The sequence below is a fragment of the Papaver somniferum genome, chromosome 1 (assembly GCF_003573695.1).
Source record: "Papaver somniferum cultivar HN1 chromosome 1, ASM357369v1, whole genome shotgun sequence".
Lineage (NCBI taxonomy): Eukaryota > Viridiplantae > Streptophyta > Magnoliopsida > Ranunculales > Papaveraceae > Papaver > Papaver somniferum.
This window is the reverse complement of record NC_039358.1, coordinates 45,799,385-45,822,279: the sequence shown is the minus strand read 5'-3', so window position 1 is coordinate 45,822,279 and position 22,895 is coordinate 45,799,385. Positions and strand designations below refer to the sequence as shown.

The window sequence follows — 22,895 nt, the reverse complement described above, 5'->3', positions numbered from 1 at the left end:
AGTGAAACTAGAACAACTAAAATATGTCATTCAGACTTCGCCAAACTCATTGGAGAAAGAGAAAGCAGGATAACTCCAGACTCGAATGATAGCGTCATCCACACAGAGTGCCCATACAAACCATGATTCAAGAACTACCATCATAAGTCCCGAAGGTTTTGCGATCAAGCATACTATGCAAACGAATGGATTCTCCCAAGAAATTGTAAAAGGTAATATTCCCCTATATAACGATATTGCCTCATCTGGGCTATAATAAGCATAAAAATAGATATAACATTTGGAGAATCCACACAATGCATATTACACAACATACCCAATCATTTACACTCAAATATGCTCATAAGAAGTAATGGCACATCATGCTCGCATTTAAAAGAATGCTCAATGATTACAAGAAGGTTATAGAGTTCCCACCGGGATTGATGACAAGCCATGCCTACCTCGAGATCCACAATCCACGGGTTCATCTTTTGAATCGATCGTTGTTAATAAAGATTAATTGTTAATCACAGAAGAACTCTAAGAATCTAACCAAAATGGCTCACACAAGAAACATACAAGTTAATTTAATGGTTCTAAGCCCATTTATGGTTCTACGACTTATTATTCTATACTTTTAGTTTATATAAGAGTTTACTAATTCGATTGGGTTGATTCTCTAATCCATTAGATATGTCTTAGGAAGATGTACAACTTAATAGAAGAAGCCAAAAGCTAATTCAGACCACAAAGGTCCAACTCATGTACAATTGGACATCTGGCTCTAAGCCCAAGCCCACTAACCTTAGAGCCAAGTCCACTAACCGGGCCATTAATCTAAGGTCCAGTCCATCCTAGTCAATTAACGGTCAATAACGGTCTATGTCAGGTCAGAGATGTCAGCTAACAGTCAACGTCTGTCAAAAGTTAAGTCAAGTCAAAGTTCAGTCAAGGTCAACAAGTCAAAGTCTGGTCAACTGGTTAACTCAGTCAACTAACTGAGTCAAACGAGTCACTACTGAGTTCAACAGATCCAACTCAAACAAACCAAAACATTTAGATAAGTCACTTAAGCTGACTAAGATGACTAATAGTCTTAAATTCAAGATGCAGAACTTTAAACAACCATCACCACTAATATCAGTTCTAACAAACTCTCAACCTTCAACTTCCACAGCATTACAGCTCCTACCTCAGTCTATACCTACACCAAATTCATACACAGCCTCCAATTCTATTTGTTACCATCTTGAACTGTACAACACACTGTTTTCCTTCTACCATTACCATCAATTCCAACTTCACCACTTACCCTGCATATTGATAAACAACATCCTCTTCAGTAATAAACCTTGTGTCTCACCACCAACTCAGCTTCACCTATGTCATTAACACCTGCAAGGCCTTCTCTCCTTACTAACCACCCACTAACAATTCTAATACATACAAACCAACAACTCTAGTCAATTATACAATTCATTCATCTTCCATTTCTTTCAGTCACAATAACTATGACTGTATCATTGAAGCAGCAACCTCATAACATTCTCAATTTTTCCATTGAAACCGCAGTCAGGCTTGCATTACAGATTATCCCATCTATTCTACCACTTAGCCTCCCTTAGTCACCTGCACTTCAGGATCTCGATTTTCTTCTCAGCATCACAGGACTATTGGCATCAACACCAACTTCTCAACTTCACAGACAACAAATTAATCTTTATCTTCATCTCCTATCGCCAATCTTTGATACAGGTACTCAAACACCATTTACAATCCCACATGCATCATCTCAGCCGCATCACTATGAATTCTATGGACTGCAGCCAATACAACCAAACATCACCAATGCTCAATAATACTCTCAGTAATTCAACCCACAATCACTGCTCATATCAATTTCAATCTCATAGATGACTCACCTCAGTTCTTCAATCATAAACATTTTCCCTTCTTTTCAAATTCTCAACTGAGACTGAAATTCTAAACAAGAATCTCGAATTCACACCTACCCAACTTGTGTCATCTAATGAATAATTCCTTACTATTCCAGAAATCCTAATTTACTAATTTTGGGGAAGAACATGAAAACCCTAATCTTCAATTCCATCACAGAAATTCTAATTCCTTAATCAAAACCTCAATTAAGAGCAAACCCATCTATAATCTAACAAGTTACAACAGTTCCATACACAAATTTCAATCAAATATGAAACCCTAATTTAACTTACCAATTCGTTGCTTTTCCAGAACTAAATCATCTTCAGTAACGTCACCACCTCACTCATTTCATCCATATACCAAGCATGAGAAGAAACGCTCATACACAATCAGCCTCACCTTCATCTCTCGTCATGAAACAGAGAAGAACAGAGGAGAAGAGGAGCAGAAGAGGAGCAGAAGAAGAAAGATAAGAAGAGAAGAGAACTGGTTTCTGTTCGATTGGATTTGGTATAAAACCAAAATGGAATTACTGAGACACCCAAACGAATTGGATAAGGGCAACCAAATGAATGATCTAGAATGGTAGAGGTTCTCGTAGAAGAATACTCGTTTGTCTCTTTAACATTCGTTGTAAAATGACCATTTTGCCATTCATACTAATCTGAAGATATTTTCTTCATTCGGTATCCGAATGACACGTTCAAGTAGTCTAATTCACATAAATTTTCGAGATCTAACCAATGGTAGTTTCGTAACTAAATTATTGTTAGATTAATTTCTGTTAATTAACGTTTGTGTTAAACTAATCGAGTCCTTATTGGCTAAATCGTCTCTTGACCATCATTAGACCAGTCAAATAGCGTTGATGAGCTTGAGGATCCTTACAGTAGTCTAGAGCAAATAGTTTTAGTTTATTTCTTTTTTTTTTCATTTGTAATGAAATAATCTCTTCACTAGGGCTGCAGATGAAGCCCTGTATTGTGTATTAAGAGAGTTCTAATTCATTTTCGATAATAATTCTTCTTGGTCCTATTTTCTTGATTGGTAATGATAATAATTCTTTTCATATGTCCTTGTGCTTCAATCAAAAGTTTTATGTTTTATTTTAGAGATCAGCACTTTTAAGTGGAATGAATTATTAGTATTTTGAGAAATTTAATTGAGCCTAACGTTATATCATCCGAGGCGTACATATTGGTCCTAAATCGTCTCGAGAAATTTTGTGAAGAACTTTAAAGAGAATTGGTTGAATAATCTAGTATACATAATCGTGGTGAAATTCTAGGCCTTGGGTTTTTCTTATCTTCTTATTTCATCACCTTTCCTTATTATTGATCTCTTAATTATTCTTTTTAGCATTTTATTTTAATTAGAAATTAAAAGTAACAGTAGTTAGTCCCAGTGGAACGACCCGTGCTTGCGTACTATCCAATCGATAGTCGTGCACTTGTGGTATAAATATAAAACCCCAACAAGTTTTTGGCGCCGCTGCCGGGGACTAAAAGTTGTTATTTTTAATTTTTGTAAATTTGTAAATATTAGGATTTTTTAGATTTTTTTTTCCTTTTATTTGTTATTATTCTATTTATTTATGAAGCTGATGATGGTTTAGAGGAAAGAGTTTATCCAGACACTAGTGTTTTAGAGTCTAGCGATTCGGAAACAATAGTCCCTACTGAGGATTATAGAAATGTAGAACCATATGATTACAACCTAGAAGAAATAAAAGACCATTTTCCTAAATCTGATAATTTAGAAATTAAGGAAATTGTGACTAGTTTATCCAAGGATGTTGACAACTCTAGGTTTGGGGGTAAATATCATTCTCCCTGTGGTTTTACCTTTGACTCTTACAAAGGTCCCTAATTTGGGACTTGACGTTTGTGCCTCTACCATCTTAAGGGACTATCTTCATGCACGTTTTCCTGAACCTAGTTATGTCCAAAAAGAAACTCAGTTGATAGAAACCCATCCTCTGGTTGATGTTGTTAATCCGGTCCAAGATACGATAATTGATTTTGTTGTCCCACCAAGATTTTATTTACCAAATGTGGGAGTATCTCATTTCGAAATGTGTCATTATAGAGTTTTTAGAACTAAACCTAATTATTTTAGGAAATTAAAATTGTCGACACATCTTCTTAAGAATGACCACCATTATGGTCAACTTTGTAAGTCAAATCTAGTTGACTTTGAGGATCCACAATTGTTCAGGTTATTATTATGTGCTTCTAAGTTTTTATCTGAGTTTTTCCAGTCTCTACAACCTGATCCTCCGGATCCTGACTATGAGGAAAAATAAGCCAATTTTGAAAATATTTTATCTTGACCCTTTCATAGAATCTGAACCCGAACCACAACTAGATTTAGTTGTATTAAACATGAAACTAGATAAGGGTGTGATTTATTTATTTATTTTCTTGGCATTCCTTTTTTTTGTGGTAGCTCTGTTCGGTTTTGATGACCCATATAGGTTCCGACTATTGCTATATGATTTTATGTGGTGACTAATTCTACCAACTTCTGGCTGAAGACACTAAATTTAGCGCTTAATTGGAGGAAACCCATACTCTTGTTGTATATTAGTGGAATTTTATTTCTTGTTCCCCATGGAAGGACGCTTCATCCAGGTACCTTTCCAATCTCTTTATTGATGCCTCGTGTTACTTTACTTTTGGTATTGTGCTTTTATTAGAAACATGGAGGACAACGTTGGATTTAAGTGTGGGAGAGCGGTTAAGTTTTTGGTATTGCCTTGCATATTATGACCAGCTGTTGAGCGGGTCTATTGTATTTTCTTGTCCTGAAAAAAAAAATGACCAGCTGTTCAGCGGGTCTTTCTGTCTAGTTGTTTAGCAGACATCTCTCGATCTAGCTTTTTAGCAGATCCGTCTCGCTGTTTAGCAGACATATCTCGGTCTTGCCGTTTAGCGGATCCGTCTCGCTATTTAGTAGACATCTCTATCCACTGTTTAGTGGAGCCGTATCGCTGTTTAGCAGACATCTCTGTCCACTGTTTAGTGGATTCGTATTGTTGTTTAGCATACAATGGCTCAGGTACGCGTCCCACCTTGGGGTTTCTCACACGGTACACCATGCAGAACCCAACCCACGGTGGATATAAAGTTTTCAGAGTGTATTAAATATGGGTAGGGAAAATTAATGTCAAATATACTCTTTCCTACAAATATATTATTAAAATGAATATTTAACCTTTTCTTTTTATTTTCTTCTTTTTCTCTTCTTTTTCATTTCGTCATGATGAAATGAAAATGATTATCATAATTTCATTTCGTCATGATGAAATTACGATCATTAAAAAACTTAAATCTATAATTCTTCTTTCTCTCTTCTTCGCCATCACATCATAATAAAATATATATATATATATACTTTTGGTTGACTTAAAAATTCGATTCGATTAATTTGCAGAAAAAAACAGTTTCTAAAATTATAACGACTGGGAGTTCACACTTTTCCAACCGTGAATCATGTAATACGGTTGGGAAAATACTAGTTTATCAACTGTGAGCCTTGAACCTACTTATACGGTTGGGAAAGTAAGAACTCCCAACCGTAAAAGAGTCTCTACGTTTAGATATTCCTATCCATAAGCTATTATGATAATTACAACGACAAAAAAAATATAAAGTGAGGATTAATTTCTGTTTGGTTTTTCCCGCGAAAATACTAATTTTCGGCTAGGTTCTCCAACCGTAACTTGCACTGTCGGCTAGGAAAACCTAACCGCAACTATTTCTGATACTTACATAAAAATAAAAGAGAAAAAAAATCGGTTGGGAGTTCTTGTCGGCCCAGCCGTGAAAGTAATTTACGGCTGAGAAATCTTTAATTCCGAGCCGTAAATTATTGTTTACGTCTGGGTCGACAATGTTTCCCAACCGTAACTGCAAAAAATCCAAGATTTGTTCCGATTTTTATCGGTATTGAATCAACAAAATTGTTATTAGTAATCAAATATAAGGTTCTTCCGAGTGTTTTCATCATATTTAAATCAAAAGAAGGAAAGTAAAAAGAGAGAAAGAAAATTTGATGAAATAAATTAGTCGAATGATGAATCTTAATCTATATACTAATAAATATCAATTCGGTTAAACACCATAACTGAAACTAATCAAATTAGGGGAGCTTAAATTTAGTGTACATGCCTCGAATAGTGCATCGTTGATAAGCACGAAAGTGCGACGCATTTTCACCCATAAATACATTAGCTGGGACTCATTTTATCACTAATAAACTTGTTTTAAGTCTTTTCAAGGAAATAAGCTCTTTTGGAAAAATAGATTGAAAAAAGTGTTAAAAGCAGCCAGAGGAACTGATAAAGGCACCCATCATTTCAGATACGGTCACCCAACTTGTTAAAGACACCCAACAAGTGAACAAATGGATAGAGGCACCCTCTTCTTCTTCATTTGAAACAGATTCACATAATTTATGGGAGATCTCAAAGATTTAAGGCAAAGATATCTTGTTGCCTATTATACAAGAAGTTTGAATATCTTGAAGTTAAAAGAGATAATATATTGATGAGTTTGTTTTTATTGAAAAGGAGAAAGAAAATCTGTGGTTTTATTTATAAAAAAAAAATATCCCCAGGATTTTATTCTAGCAAATAGAGGAAGATGTGTGATAATGGAGAAAGAAATTATTCATGAGATATCTTTCATCAAAGAGAAGATCTGGTGGAGTTATGGAAGAATATTTTAAAAAGATGTTTGAGGAATGGGTTGTTGTGTATAAATAGGGTGCTAATAGGACCAAACAAGGGAAAAAGAGGGGGAGTTTTGGTAGAGCAAAATTGTTGCGTTGAATTTTTCTTCATTTTCACCATTGTAAACACCATTTGAGCTATTAATTATATTTTTTGAGTGTGTTTTCATCATGAGAAGCTAAACCCCAACATTGGGTCGACGGAGGAAGCCGAACTTCACACATGGGTGAATTTGTATTATTTTCTGTATGACTTTTGCACTTATTTTAAATTGATTTATGATTCGAATTAATTAGTTATCATTTTATTAGATGGGTCATGCTTGCTTAGATGTTTGATGTCCCATTCTTACGATTTATAACTAATGTTTTGAGGATCTACTTTGGCAAAACAAGAGTCGATGTTTTATTAATTTATTGAACTTTAATTGTTGAGAATAAATAAATTGAACCATGTGTTATGAATTCGGTGGAATCCTAGTCCTAATAGATCTCTCTTTTATTTATTATTTTATTTAAACCTTTAAATTTAGTCTTCATAAGTCTTAGAGTTTGAATCCTTATTAATCGTACGGATACACGCGTAATATTTAGGAAGTTCTAGCTGTATCATAGAGAAATATATGGACAGAAAAAAAAAACATAAAGGGTACGCCACCGCAAGAAGAACATCAAGCATTCCAAGCCAACACTTCAAACATCATTAGATAAAAAAAAAATTATTCTAAAATATGAACAAGAGACATTAGTCATAGAAATAAAAACCATTTCGTCAATAAGTTGCTCAGTTGTTATTGACCAAGAGACATTGTCATAACTTATATCGACGTCTGTGTCTGTGACTATGTCCACATAAATCAATTCGTAATCATCGTCATGGACATAGTCGGTTGCATCATCAAATTCATAGTCATCAATAGAGTCATTTGAGAGCCTTAATTTTATAAGCCTGTCTCTACACCTCTTTAGTAGATCCTCTTCTGTATAAGGCTGAAGCATTGACGAAGATACAAAGATTCAAGGTGCAGAGACAGCAATTTGAGTGTTAATTTTACACCCGAATCAATAATCACAATCATTGTTTTCTTTTTTGTTAGAAAGGTGAGCGAAGCTTTAACAATTATAAAAACTTTAAGTCCCTCTCGAAGTCCCTATTCCTGGTTTGATATTTGATATTTCACTGATCTCCAAAAGGTCATAAGCTTAAGCGAGTTTTAAATGACCTGTATCTGATAAGGCATATTATTTTTAGTAGGCCAAAGTCAATACATATAATATGTAGTTTATAGCACAGTTTCCTAGCTCCTCCTACTTTATACCATAGTCATAATATAAATGTTGAATGAGTTTTTTAAATTTTTTGTGTAAGCATATCAGGGGACATGCAGTTGAAGATAAGTTTATAAAGATCATGACTGGTAGTTCCAAAATAGTTCAAAATTTTGGAGCCGATGGGGATAAGGATTCGGTATTAATATTTCCAATATATGCATAGCCCAGTATATATATGTGTGTGTGTTTTTACGTCAAGCCGGTAGATAATAAGATTACCTAACACAAAACATGTCGGATTAATTTTAGTTTGAGTGAAGTGTACAATGAAAAGATTGTTATATACTGATTTTCAGTATGTCTAACGAAAAATTGATTTAAGAATGTGAAGGATAATGAGATTTCAACATGTCATCACCACCCGATATGTGTACCTAAAACTTTGATATGAATTTGATTTCAAATCTTTTAGAGTTTCGAAAAGTTCAAATTCTTAGATCGTAAATAATTAATTAATGATTAACGAAATTTTAAAGTTCCTCTCCCGACGTATGTTCATCCTAAATATTGTACTATGATATACAATACAGGTATATGAGAGAGTTATTAAGACAGTGAAGGAGGAGTTTAGTGATTGGGCATACTACCATGACGAAATTAACGCCATTATATATTTTTCAGAGCTCTCACAAGGATATGGTTATTTTGACACTCTCATAGTTACTAATACCATAATTCCTATGCTTAGCTTAAATATATAATAGTTTCGGGTTTTTTTTTTCCTTTTTTTCTTTTTTTCTTTTCTTCAATGAACACATTATATTAATAATGCATGATTGTTTCGCGAGATGGTTGATTTATCAGTATGAACTTTCAAATACATAAGGAAGAATAAAACACGAAATACGTAGATGACTCAATAAACGATTTCCACTTTGTACGTTATCGAGAAATCGAAATAAATATATTTAAAAGATATGTTTTAAATGCCTAATAAAACGTAAGAGATGTAACCACAATGATCAGTTGGTCTATTATTTTAATATGCAATATAACTTCTTTAATATAGTATTGTAGCACGTTAATATAATAATGGTGGGTTTGGTTGCAGAATTCACAATTTTCAGGAATTTGTAATCCCACGGGATTACAAATTCTGGGATTCATATAAATCCCTCGTATGTTTGGTAACTCAGTTGAGATTCCTAGGATTCATAAAATTTTCTTGTGTTGAAGTCCATGTGTTGTTTGGCATTGCCCTAAGAATCTTAAAATTGTATATATATGGGTTTTGGAGTAAAAAAAAGTGGGTCCATAAATCCCCTGATAAGTTTCCCAACAAATCTTAGGGGGAGGGGTCGGACTCCGTATGGAGGATTTACTAGAAAGGTGAATCCCGTTGGAAACGTAATTCCAGGGATTTGGGCAACCAAATGTAGCGAGGGAAACGTAATTCCACCAGATCCCATGGACCCATAAATCCCATCTTTAAAATTCTCCATCCAAACCCACCATAAAAAGATTTGAACCTAATATAACACATGGGAAAATTAGGCTAAGGCCCCACCCATGGGTTACCCATAATATGAGGCCCTGAATTAAAAAGAAGTTTAAATCTAGGCCCCAAATTATTAAAAGTTCTTGATACCCTTATGCATATTGTCAAGCCCATAATTAAATAAAATTTAAATCTAGGCCCAAAATTATCAAAGTATAGTGTGAATGTGTAAACAGAAGTTACACATGCATATGGCATGTGTATCCAGAAGTTACACATCCTTATGACATGTGTAATTCAAGGTTACACTTGTATATATATGTGTGGACTCACAGATGCGTATGGCAAGAAACGGTTACACATGTGTATGGCATGTGTATCTACAAGTTACACATCCATATGCATGTGTAACTTTTTATTACACATGATATATGTATGTGTATCTACAAGTTACTCATCAGTTATACATCAAAACTACACATACGGAAAATACGTGTATTACTTTAATTTTCATTTACAGTAGTTCGTCCGTTTATCAATTACAGTAATTAGTTGTTATTGAACGCAATAAACGAATTAAAACACGAGATATGCAAAGAAAAATCCTAGATATAATCCACTATATCATATAATTTAAATGTTTCCTTCCTTTTTTGTCTTTCTCGATTCCAATATACTTGCACATCTGTAAACACAAATACACATCCATGAGATTAGGTTGGACAAAAAATAAAGAACCAAAATTATTGAATAATTGCAAGGAAAAATTATAGAACAAAGAACACATAAAAGGCACATGATAACTAATCTTAGCATGTGTAATTAGGAGTTACACATGCATCTGTCTAGTGTAACTAGGAATTACATATGTATATCTGTCTATTTTAATTGATAGTTACACATGCATGTGAGTTAGATACCTATCATGTGTAACAATGAGTTACACAAGCATCTAACTTGTGTAACTAGAAGTTACACATGCATCTGTCTAGTGTAAGGAGAAGTTACACATGCATATAGAATGTGTAACTAGGAGTTACACATTCTATGACATGTATACTCAGCAATTACTAAGTCTAATTGTGTATCTCTAGCAAAAAAAAATCCATCAGAGCATCAAAGTAACATGGTTCAAAGACCTAAATGTTTATAATTCAAAGTTTATATGTTTGGATATATATAAAATAATGTGCGGATGCAATAATGCAAAGAAATGTCTAAGAATGTAATGTCTTACACCTAACTTGTAAGCAACACTAGCACTACAAAACTTGTGCCGTAGACAGTTGATCGACCAATCATACATTGAACATAGCTAGTGCCTCTAAGGAACATTACATAAGGATATTTAAATATATTCACTAAGCAATTATCCATTAGATGATCTGGTAGTTTCTTAAATGTATGATCCATTAGAGCAACATCATTGGTGTCAACCTCCATGTATCACATTAAAGTATTTTTCTACTTTTTAGTGAAAATTAAGAATCAAACAAGAAATTGCAAGGAACGATACTGTGAAACTCACCAAACAAACACGATGATGAAGACAAATTGTAAGAGAGATCAATACCTGAAAGCTTTCTCCTCTTTACCTGCAACATTGCTTTCTCCTCTTTACCTATTAACTGCAATCATTAATTAAAAAACTCAGCTGCAACTTTCTTCTCTTTACCTGCAACATTGCTTCCAATCCAGAATAACACCACCACATCTCCATCTATAACTCACACAAACATATCCATTCACATCCAATGCTATCCTGCATTTATATCTCAGTCACCAACACATTTTTACTCTTTTCTTCTTCGAATTCCATCAACATCACACCTCCTTGTTTCAGCTCCAACAATTTAGTTCAAAAATCAACCTGCAATTTCAGTTCCAAAACCATATAATTAGCATATAACTAGTTCATGCATATATGCAACTAATAAACTGAATTACGTATCATTTCGGGTTTACTCAAACTTTTACACATATAATTAGCATATGTAACTAGCAGTTACACATTAAAAAGAACAATACACACAACAATGTATAACCAGTTTTACATGCACTTGACTAGTGTAAATAAGAGTTACACATGTATATGACTAGTGTAACTGGGAGTTACAGATGCATCTGAATAGTGTAACTGAGAGTTACACATGCAATTCGGATGTGTAGACGCAAGTTACACATGCAATTTGGATGTGTAGACGAAAGTTACACATGTTGTGCATAATCATCAAAATGAGAAAATTGAAGCACAATGAACAACTCTCTAGCTTCAGTACCACTACCAGCATAACCACCTGCTCCAACTTTCACCATCACAAGCTATGAACTGAAAATTGAAACACATGCCACAAATTGAAACACAGGCCACAACTTTCACCATCACAAGCTATAAAACGTGATAAGAAAATGATTATTAATATAACAAATTACTACAAGTGACAATTAAAATAGAAATAAATTGTACTTCTGAAAGCGTCGTACTGTATCCTTTGATCATCAAGGATACATCCAAAAATTTAAAATTACAGTCAAATTTTTATATTCCTTTGTACCAGCACGTGTTCGTGGGCTTCTACGTAATCCTATTGATAGCTTTTGTTGACTGGATTTTCCTACAAAAAATATGATACTTAACTAACACCTCAAGAATCTAGTTGTGGACCTTGTGGTGAACCAATGCATGCTATTCTCGTCTACAGTAAGTTCTCACTTCCCACATTAATAATCTAACGTTGTAATTAAAATTTGTACAATCAAATGCCTCTCCATTATATTACAATGACAATCTGGTGCCTTCCTATGCACTCAACTTAATGCAAACAGTATTTACATGTATGAACACAACCTTGTCTAATGAAAATAAAAACGATGTACTTACCCAATTCTGCAATTCCTGATCTAACAACAATATCAGATTCTTCACCAACAACGGTAGCTCTGCTACAAACATTTGAAAGATCAAATTTCAATTAGATACTATATTCATTTATTGAAACTGTATCTCTTTTTTTTTATATATTAAACAACTAAAGCATAAATCGAACAGGTCTGATAATCTCAAAATTAAAAAGAGACGAGATTTGATCAATATTATAACGGTAACAAAGATTAAGTATTTGTGATTTCGAATCTCAAATCATTTTTAGATCGTATCTAAGAATAGATGTGGAAATTTTGTTCAATATTCTTAAAAAAAATTATATTAAAACAACAAGAGTTAGTAAATGATCGCCAATCTTAGCTCTGATTTTGAATCAAACAAGTTATACGAAAAAAATTCGAAGATTTAGGTTTTGAAAAACTTTAAAAATGGTTTTCTGAAACTTATTTTCCAAATTGAATAGCTACAATCTCTTAATCAAATTGATATGATAGGAGAAGAACAAACTTATCTTTAAATCTCTCTGTTAATGAATCCTCAGATCCAATTGTTGATAACGAATTTGATCGACTTTTCGACATCTGATTTTGATGGATAAAAATTATCAATAGATATAGACGCAGAAATTGATCAATCTAATCGCTTTCCATAAACATCATCAATACATATAGAAGCAGATATTAATGTCGCTATTCGTTTTCCGGCAGCCAAAAACGACATGATCTGAAAACCCTAAAAAAAAATCTCTCGAAGAGAGAGAAAATAAAAAAGGAAATAAAAGTGAAAATGAAAACCTAAAGTTGTTTACGCTACTTATATACTAGGGGTATTTTAGCCATTATAGAAAATATTGAAACTGAAAGTCTTATTGGGAAGCCCAGGATTCTAAAGTTTTGGGCCTAGAAATATGAAAATGTGAAAGAATGGGATTGATAGTGAAGGATCCATTTTGTAGGGTTTCTATATGCTGAACCCATATAATAGGGGGGTTATAGTAGTTTTCACATAACACATTTCAAAAGTTCGACTAAACATTAATAAAACTTATCTATCATATAAAATAATAACTGTACTAGAAAAACAAGAAATAATTAGCATACAAATATCTCAAAATATAATTTAATATTGGTAGGATATTTTTTGAATTTCAAATCAATTTATATTTCATTCTTAATAAAGTTGTAGTTCATCCATGTGATTCCATCCTCATTAGCAGTTTTAACTGTAGAATCTCACTCCAATGCAAATCAACACTATCTCTCTTATTTTTTAATTGTTTTTAACAATTTTCAATGCAATGATTGGCATTATTTTGTGCACGAATGCACAAGTTAACAGATCCATACAATATTTGAGTTTTGTTATATATGTCGCCTATTTCTCTATTATTTTTGAAAGATCTCAAATATTCCTTTCTTGTTTTATACCAAAGATGTCTATTCATTTGATTGTCCACATATTTATAAATACATATATTAAAAAATTAAAATTAGAGTTCGGAACATATCGGAGGATGCGCTCGGTGTCGACCTTTATGATGAGTTCGACCATATCAACATGGATAAGGTGTCTAGAGTTGGTGATCTTGTTTCAGAAATCAAGTTTGTACTACCAAAACCCAAAGCTAATTAGCAGAAGTATCGAACTACATGCAAGCTAATGGGATTTTAATTTGCATCTATTATTACGTTTTTCCCTTATTAAAATCATGTTACCATTTCTAAGTAAACAAATTAATGATTTATTATTATGTTGTTCTCTTCATGAATTTAATTTGTTGTAGAACTATCCTCAAGTTTACGAAAATGTTTGATTCATATTTTTTAATGAAATTATCATATACAATGGATAACGCTTTGTGCTGGCGTATCACCTCCGTCCTTTCACAATTCTTATAAACTCATAAATATAGTGTGTCATATGGCACTCATAAATCAGCTAGAACCCACGACCGAGAAAATCTGCTTCCAGTAGCTTAACTTCCATATTCAGTTTTCAACATTGGGCCTTCATTCTCAATCACGGGCAGCTGCATGTCACTTTCTTTCCAATGACAGGAAGAGATCCTACATTAGAGCGTCAGTAAACATCCAAATCATGACTATCACTCTATCAGGAACAATAAGCACTTTCGAACATCCTTCTATGGTGTTCTTACAATCTTGCTTTTTATAGTCTTACCCTAACAAATGAACAAACCGCAGCACAAGCCCACAAAACGGCCAGCAAGTGAAGTACATCGGAATTATTAAACTAACAATCTTCAACAGCCACCCACAATCATAATGAGTAGTTCTGCAACTTGCGCCTGCAAAGCTCAACATGTTCGTCAGACACAATTTGAGCATAGAATTCCAAATTATCAGTTGAGTCCTTGGGAAGTCTTAATACTTGAATCATATCTTTACATCTCTGTAACAGATCTCCTTCCAGAGAGAGATTGAAGCATTGGCGTAGGTCAAGAGATTCAAGGTGTGGGCAACCATCAAGAATGGCTTTCAGACCAAAATCACTCATCTTATTTCCGAGAAGATGGAGGCGGCGCAGTTGAGGCATGGTCTTTGCAATGGCTAATGCCTTATCATTGCGTTGTAAGCCTGGATGCCAGTAAGCTCGGTAGTTTAACCGAAATGACTTTAACTGGGGACAAGAAAGTCCAACAACTTCAAGATTTCTTGCTGAGAATGCCAAATGCCGCAATTCTAGTTCCTCCAATAAGGGAAGTTTCTTGGCCATTTCGATAAAACTTTTGGGAGAAATTTCATAGCAAGATACAAGTCGGAGACATCTGAGGGAATTACATCTGAAGAAAAAATTGGAATATGGCGTTAATACAATGTGTTGAAACAAGCACACAGATCATATTCTGAATTCTTCACATGCTGATAATAATAGGCAATAGTTCGGTAATTGTATGGTTAAGCCAATCTATTGTTCATTAGACTGGCTTTCCTTGATCAGTTGTTCCTTAGTGAAGAGTTTGAACTCCTAAATTTACAGTAATATGGAGCTTTCTATTGCAGTTAATAATACTCATGAGAAGACACCATATATGCATTTAAGCAACAGGATTCCCATTCGAGTCTGTTTGGACAATCGAAACAGTGTAATGCCTCAAATCTGCCAACTCTAAAGTGCATACAGATAAAACCAGGAACATGGGAGGTTTCAGGAGGCACAGAGCAGTCCAGTTCACATATATGCATAGTAACCAAATGCCAATGCACAAAGGTCAGAAGTTACTTACAATTGTCCGCAGGAAAGCTATAATAGGTATGATTTAAATCATATGGACAATCAGAGAACCAAGCAACAAAGGAAAGAATCAATCAATCAACCACAGATTCAATGCATCATAATCAATAAGAAAGATATGAATTGAGTTGACATACTTATTAGCTACACAGAGTAAAAGTCGAAGACATCTGAGGGAACTACATCTGAAGAAAAAATGGAATATTGAGATAATACAATGTTGTACTCATCACAACATGAAAACAAGCACACAAAACATATTCTTAATTCCTCAGATGCTGATAATAGGCAATAGTTTTGTAAGGCTGAGCCAGTCCTATTGTTCACTAGACTAGCTTGCCTTGATCAGTGGTTCCTTACTGAAGAGTTTCATCTCCTAAAACTACAGTAATACGGAGCTTTAAATTACAGTGAAGAATACTCTTGAGAAGACACCATAGATGCATTTAAGCAACAGACCCCAATTCGAGTCTGTTTGAACAGTTGAAACATCTCAAATTTGCCAACTCTAATATGCTTACAGACATAACCCCAAAACCTGGGAGGTTTCAGGAGGCTCAGTGCAGTCTGGTTCACATCGTAAGGATAACGTTATTTCCTTTAACCCAACATAATAACCAAATGCTAATGCACAAAGGTCAGAACTCAGAAGTTACTGAAACTGCCCACAGGAAAGCTATTTATAGGAGGCATGACTGAAATCATAAGGACAATTACAGAACCAAGCAGCAATGAAGTGAATCAGTCAATCACAAATTTTCAATGAAACACAATCAAACAGAAAGAAATGAATGAATTGAGTTGACATACTTATCAGCTATATAGAGTAAAAGACCATCAGTTGCAAATTCCTCCACAGAGAATTCAACCAATTCGCCAGAACTCCTATCTACAGCTTCTCTAGCCATTTTCTCCATTACATGTTCCTCCCCAAAGAACGAATCTTTATGCTTCCGCATATCGATTGACCGCCATAGTTGAGGATGTTTAGAGAGTTTTCTCCATGAAGAACAAACCCATTGAGCTCTGTAAAGGATTTCAACAGCTCCAAGCTTCAAAAATACTTGAGATATTACATCTGGAGGCAAATCAAGCTAGTTTCTCAGATCTACTGGAGATTGAGAATCCATGATTCATGCAATTTCCGGCAGCTGATCCAATTTTTTAGGGCTTGCAAAATGATTTAGGATTTAAGGGAGGAGGGAGACTTGCGCTCTTATTATCCGTCGCAGTGATGGGCCGGTTTTTTGTGCATTCTCAATGAACGATTTTTTAGGGACCATGGTTTTTTTGGGGGCCATGGTCTTATTAGGGCAACCTCCCTATACTTATAAGGGATGTCCCAAAGTTAGGTAAATACCCATTTATCCTTTACTTTAATTTAAATTAAAACTAACTTAATAACTATATAAATCTAATCATATACATCTAATCTAAATGAATTTATTAACCAAAATCAAAATCAAATCAAAATCAAAAGAGCAATCGAAAAATTTTAGTTTTGAAAAAAAGTTTATTCTCTTCTTCTTCTCTCTTTCCTTGACGTTCCTCGTTCGATTGAAAAACCCATCAATCTTTTTAATTCGTTTTTGGATAGGAAAACTGAGTAGAAATCATCAAAATATGGTTTAAATGGATGTTAAAGTGGCATGTTCGGTTAGGAATAGTTTTAAAAAAACTAGTTTTGTAATCGAACATTCTGAAACCAAGAACACGAAGAACACTTCGGTTATCACGAATTTAATTTTTCATAACCGAACTCCGAGTTCGGTTGGTTCGCAAAAAATTCTAAAACTAGTTAGTAACCGAACTCTACCCATAATACCAAAAAAAAAAAATGTAACCGAACTGTGTTATTTTTCCTACTATGTTGAGTTATGATTTAACCGAACTTTACCTACCTTGTTCGGTTGGTTCGCAAAAATTTCTAAAACTATCTAGTAACCGAACTCTACTTATATTCCAAAAAGAATTTTTTTTTCCAATGTAACCGAACTGTGTTATTTTGCCTACTATGTTGAGTTTCAATTTAACCGAACTTGTTCCACTATGTTCGGTTTGTTCGCAAAAAATCTTGATAAACCGAACTCTTCACTAACTGCATACATGTGGAGTTCGGTTAGATATGTTGTTGGGTTAAAGTTTGCGAACTAACCGAACATTATTCTGTAAGTCCTATAAACAAAGTTCGGTAACCTGCGTGTATGGAAAAGGTAACCGAACAACTAAAAACCTCCATTAAAGAACGAGTTCGGTAACCTGCGTATATGGAAAAGGTAACCGAACTACACTTTCAGATGAGTTCGGTAACCAGTTCTTCACATAAGGTAACCGAACAAGCCCAAATCTACCTTAGAAATTTACAGTTTTTTGAAAATTTGGAGCAATTCAACCAACATTATCTAAGTTTGAAACATACCTGGGTACCCAAATACTCTTCCTTCGGTTGTGGTTGGTAAAATCCTTTCTTTTTCATGTTTTCCTTCTTCATCTTCTCCAACTTTACTCTCTCAATAATTCTGCTTAATCATTTTACTAATCACTATGCTAATTATTATTAACACTAACTAACACTAACTAATCATTACCAAAAAATTAATCAAGAGGGTAATTTAGGTATTAATATAAATATCTAGATAAGGGGTGACCTAGATTTACTTCTAATGTTTTTACCCAAAATAAAACCATGGTCCTCCCAAAATAACCATGGTCCCCAAAAAACCGTTCTTCTGAATCTGGATAGTGGATACTATGTTTTTTCTTCGAAGTCACTCCATAGGGACGTACACCTAGAAGCAAATTTAACCGTCGAACATAAGGCAATAACAGTTTTTTAATTGAAAAACTACAAGTGTTTTTAAAAGGGTTATAAATCACTAAAATAGTGACCAAGACAAAAACAAAATTACAAGGAAGGGTAAACCATAGCAATTAGAGTTGACAAACTGTAAGCCTGTAACTATGAAAGATGTAGTTTGCATAGTGAAATAATGATTTGCTTAAAGCTTCTCTTTATGTGATTATGGAATCTATCATTTCTCACCTTCCACAAGCTCCAACAAATGGCAAATAACAAAAAAGATCATAATATCCTAATTCTACTTTTGCTCTTCCTTTAACTCCGTTCCCATAACATCTTTCTAATATTACCATTTTGCACCCAACTAATACCAAATTTATTCAAAAAATAATTATATAACTCAAAAGCCATCTTACAATGCAAAAACAAATGTTCAATTGTATCTGTATGACTCCCGCAAAATAAACATCTTGCATCTTAGACCCAACCTGCATTATATAGCCAAAGTAAGAAAGTCTTTGATCCGTCATCGTGACGTCATTAAGCCTTCTTGTTTCCCATACGAAATTATGTGTTCATCCCAGTGAATAAATCTCCAGCAAATTATGAAAAAGCGGGGGTACAGCAACCACACCCAATATTTCGCTTAACAATCTGTATGGACAAACTCCAATATACTTTCTAGAGAATCAACTAGACAGTCAGACTCAATCTAGATAAAAAGTATATCAAAGAGTTTATATCTTAATCTCTCGATTTGATATATACTCAAGCAAATAAAAATCTTCGAGTCTTTATCAAATACTAGAGAGATAACTTGGATGGTACCAAAGACCAATATTCAAGTATCAATCAATTTAAATCAACAACCAAAAGGTCGTATATTCTAATTGATTGAACAACGCACAACCTGTGATATTTCAATTATATAACAAAATATAATGCGGAAAAGAAATAACACAGACACCAGAATTTTGTTAACGAGGAAACCGCAAATGCAGAAAAACCCCGGGACCTAGTCCAGTTTGAACACACACTGTATTAAGCCGCTACAGACACTAGCCTACTCCAAATTAACTTCGGTCTGGACTGTAGTTGAACCCCAATCAATCTCACACAAATCCAAGGTACAGCTGCGCTCCTTACGTCTCTGATCCCAGCAGGATACTACGCACTTGATTCCCTTAGCTGATCTCACCCACAACTAAGAGTTGTTACGACCCAAAGTCGAAGACTTTAATAAAGAAATCTGTATCACACAGAAAAGTCTACAGTAATAGATCAATCCGTCTCCCGCGAATATACCTACGAGTTTTGTTCCGTCATTTGATAAATCAAGGTGAACAGGAACCATCGATAACCCGAACTTATATTCCCGAAGAATAGCCTAGTATTATCAATCACCTCTCAATAATCTTAATCGACACAACGAAAAAAAATATTACGGAATCACAAACGACGAGACGAAGTGTTTGTGATTACTTTTATATCTTTCCTATCGGAGATATCAATCTCAAGCCAATTATTACAATTGTACTCGTACGATAGAAACAACAAGATTAGATCACACACCTACAAGAAAGTAGTATCGGTCTGGCTTCACAATCCCAATGAAGTCTTTAAGTCGTTAACCTGGTTTAGAAGAAGAAACCAAAGGTTAAAGGAGAATCGACTCTAGCTTAGCACAACTAGTATCACACAAAAGATGTGGGGATTATGTTTCCTAGTTGCTAGAGTTCTCCCTTATATAGTCTTTCAAATCAGGGTTTGCAATCAATGTTAGCTTGGTAACATAGCATTCAATATTCACCGTTAGATGAAAACCTGATTAGATTCAAGCTAATATCTTTCAACCGTTAGATCGAAAACTAGCTTGTTACACACAAATGAAATGCACGTTTCTAGGCTTGTGTAACGTACCCAAACTTGTACATTTGTTGGTTCAATAATAGTCAACCAAATGGTTAGCCATATGATCACTTTCATATCAACCATATTCTTCTTCACCATAACTAGTTCAAGTGACTCAAATGAACTAGTTAGAGAGTTGTTCAATTGCAAAGAAACCTTATGTAACTACACAAGACACAATCGAAGCAAAAACGATTTGATTCACTCAAATCGGTTCATGAACTATATAGCCACGGTTTGCAATTTGCATTCCTTAGTTTATATAAGAATAAATATCGTTTTTTAGATATAACCTACTCAAGTTCGCGGACTGGGTTCGCAGACTTAAGTTCCCGGACGGAGTTCACAAACTCCAGCAGAATTTCTCGGATCGAGAACTTCCTCCAGTTCGCGGACTAGGTTCGCGGACTTAGCTCACGCCACTATTCCGGTTCTCTTGATCAATAAAGTTCACAAACTTCAGTTAATGGAATAAGGACTTATACATATATGTGTTTCCACAATAATGCTTATATCCTCCAATGGTTATATAATCTAAACTCTCATTTCAATCATTGAAACATTCTTAGAGGATGTTGATATTCTATAGTTGTTATTCACAAACTATTTTTCGTCAAAGTAAGCAATTTTCAAAGTGACTGAAACTTGTCATAACTTTCGTCACTAGGTAAAGATGAACTTGGCTAAAGCGAAAGCTTACCAACACATATTTCGAGAAATAGATAGGCGAGATAAACTCGGCTCGAAATAGCAAATGTGTATAATCTAAGTCTATATAGAAAAACGACTTTTGTCTCAAGATAAGAGATAAATAGACTTTTGAGTGATAGATAAGTTCAGGTCTCCACATACCTTTTAGTCGATGAAGATCCACCGGTTCCTTGAGTAGTCCTTCGTCTTTTATGATGATTGCCATGGAGTTCTTGAGCTCAACTACACTTTTTATCCTAGTCCGAGACCTTAGCTATAGTAGACTAGAAATCAAGACTTATAGTTTTGATCACTAACATTGACAAACATGCTTGAGATAGAAACGCATGCGAGTTCGACCGAGCAATGCTCTAACAAATTCAATTGCCTATTTCGAATAATCATCAAACTTTTGTTTGTATTTCTCAAGATTGCTACTAGGTCGTGCAACGAGTTTTCCACTTTCATTAGTTTGGAAATTAAAAGAAGTTGTAATACTAGCTTTTACATTCAACACAACCAATCTAGTACTTTCCATAATACTAAAATCAACTTGAAACCATGCTAAAGTCAACTTGAAACCATACTAAAGTCAACTTGAAAATCAACACCAAACATCAACTGAAACACCAGTTCAACTGTCTTACAGAGAGTTACAGCCCTCAACCAGCTTTAAACACAAGGTAAATTTAAAGACAAACACACCATAGAAATTAAAATGCACACACACACAACCGATCAACAAGCTTTAAACAGTACAAGAACTTATGTTCTCAATAAAACCATGCTTACTGAATTGGCTTGGGAAATGATTGATAAGTGCATAATTCATATGATTTTAGTGTCCATTCCATACTTGTTTTAGCTATTATTCTTGCATATTTTCTTATTATTACTCTTGTTTTCTCTTGTTTGCCTCTATTAGGTGAATCATCCACAAAGGAGATAAAAGGTGCTGAAAAGAGATAGGAAGAGAAGTATTCCAAGTATCCAAGCGCCCAAGTCCAAGAGAAGTGGAAGAAAAGCGACGAAAATGAGCAAAACGCTCAAAATCAAGAGAAGGGCCAAAGACCGATCTTAACTCATTCAAATTAAGGATTTCTCATCATCATCTTGAGTAGAATTGAAAGATAAAAATAATTCAAAAAGAATGAGGTCATTCTGAGTTCGGATAAAGAAGTTGTGGCCAAAACAGTTTTTATCTAGTACCGAAGATAGTGCAGTCCGTGAACTGGGTTCGCATACCGGGTTCGCAGACTTAATTCTGAAAAATTCTGCTGGATTTTGAATTTTGCGGACTGAGTTCGCAAACTTAGGAAGTAGGAAACGTGTATTTACACTTTGGAAGGCCTAAGGGCACGTTTGGAGTCGTTAGATCATATTTCTGGGTCGGGCTCCTAAACCTAACTAAATACGTGAAGGCCAAGCAATGTAAAACCTATAAAAAGGTATTAGGTTATGTAAAGTACCGTCATCTCATAAGGTCACGAAATTGTTAGGGTTTGGAGAGAAGAAACATTACACGGAACGATTATCAATCATAACGTTTATCTCTTTATTTTTCTCATATGTATATCATGGATGTTTCTACATCCATGAGTATCTAAACACCTATTGATTGAGGATGAATTCTAAGTTGTAAACTTGATTTGATTTAATATATGAATCTATTTTTATTTCTTCATATGATTATCGTTTGTGTTTACTATTAAAATACTTATGATTGATTGATAGATTGTTTAGGTGGCCAACTGAATATATTTGTTGATTTAATCTATTTCTAGTGAGGGTTAGGATATCCGTAATTGTTGAATAATTCCTTACACAAGTAAAGAACGTGAAACCTTGCAGAGGGATTCTGTAAAGCAATCGCGTGTAAACACAACCCTAGCAAGTAGACCGAGCGTACTGAGTCTAACTATTAGGAT

At 34.3% G+C, this 22,895-nt stretch overlaps 1 pseudogene; it reads right to left on the bottom strand.

Moving 5' to 3' along the window:
* Positions 1-14,107: 14,107 nt before the first annotated feature.
* LOC113285200 lies at positions 14,108-16,806 on the bottom strand (annotated as a pseudogene).
* Positions 16,807-22,895: the final 6,089 nt, after the last annotated feature.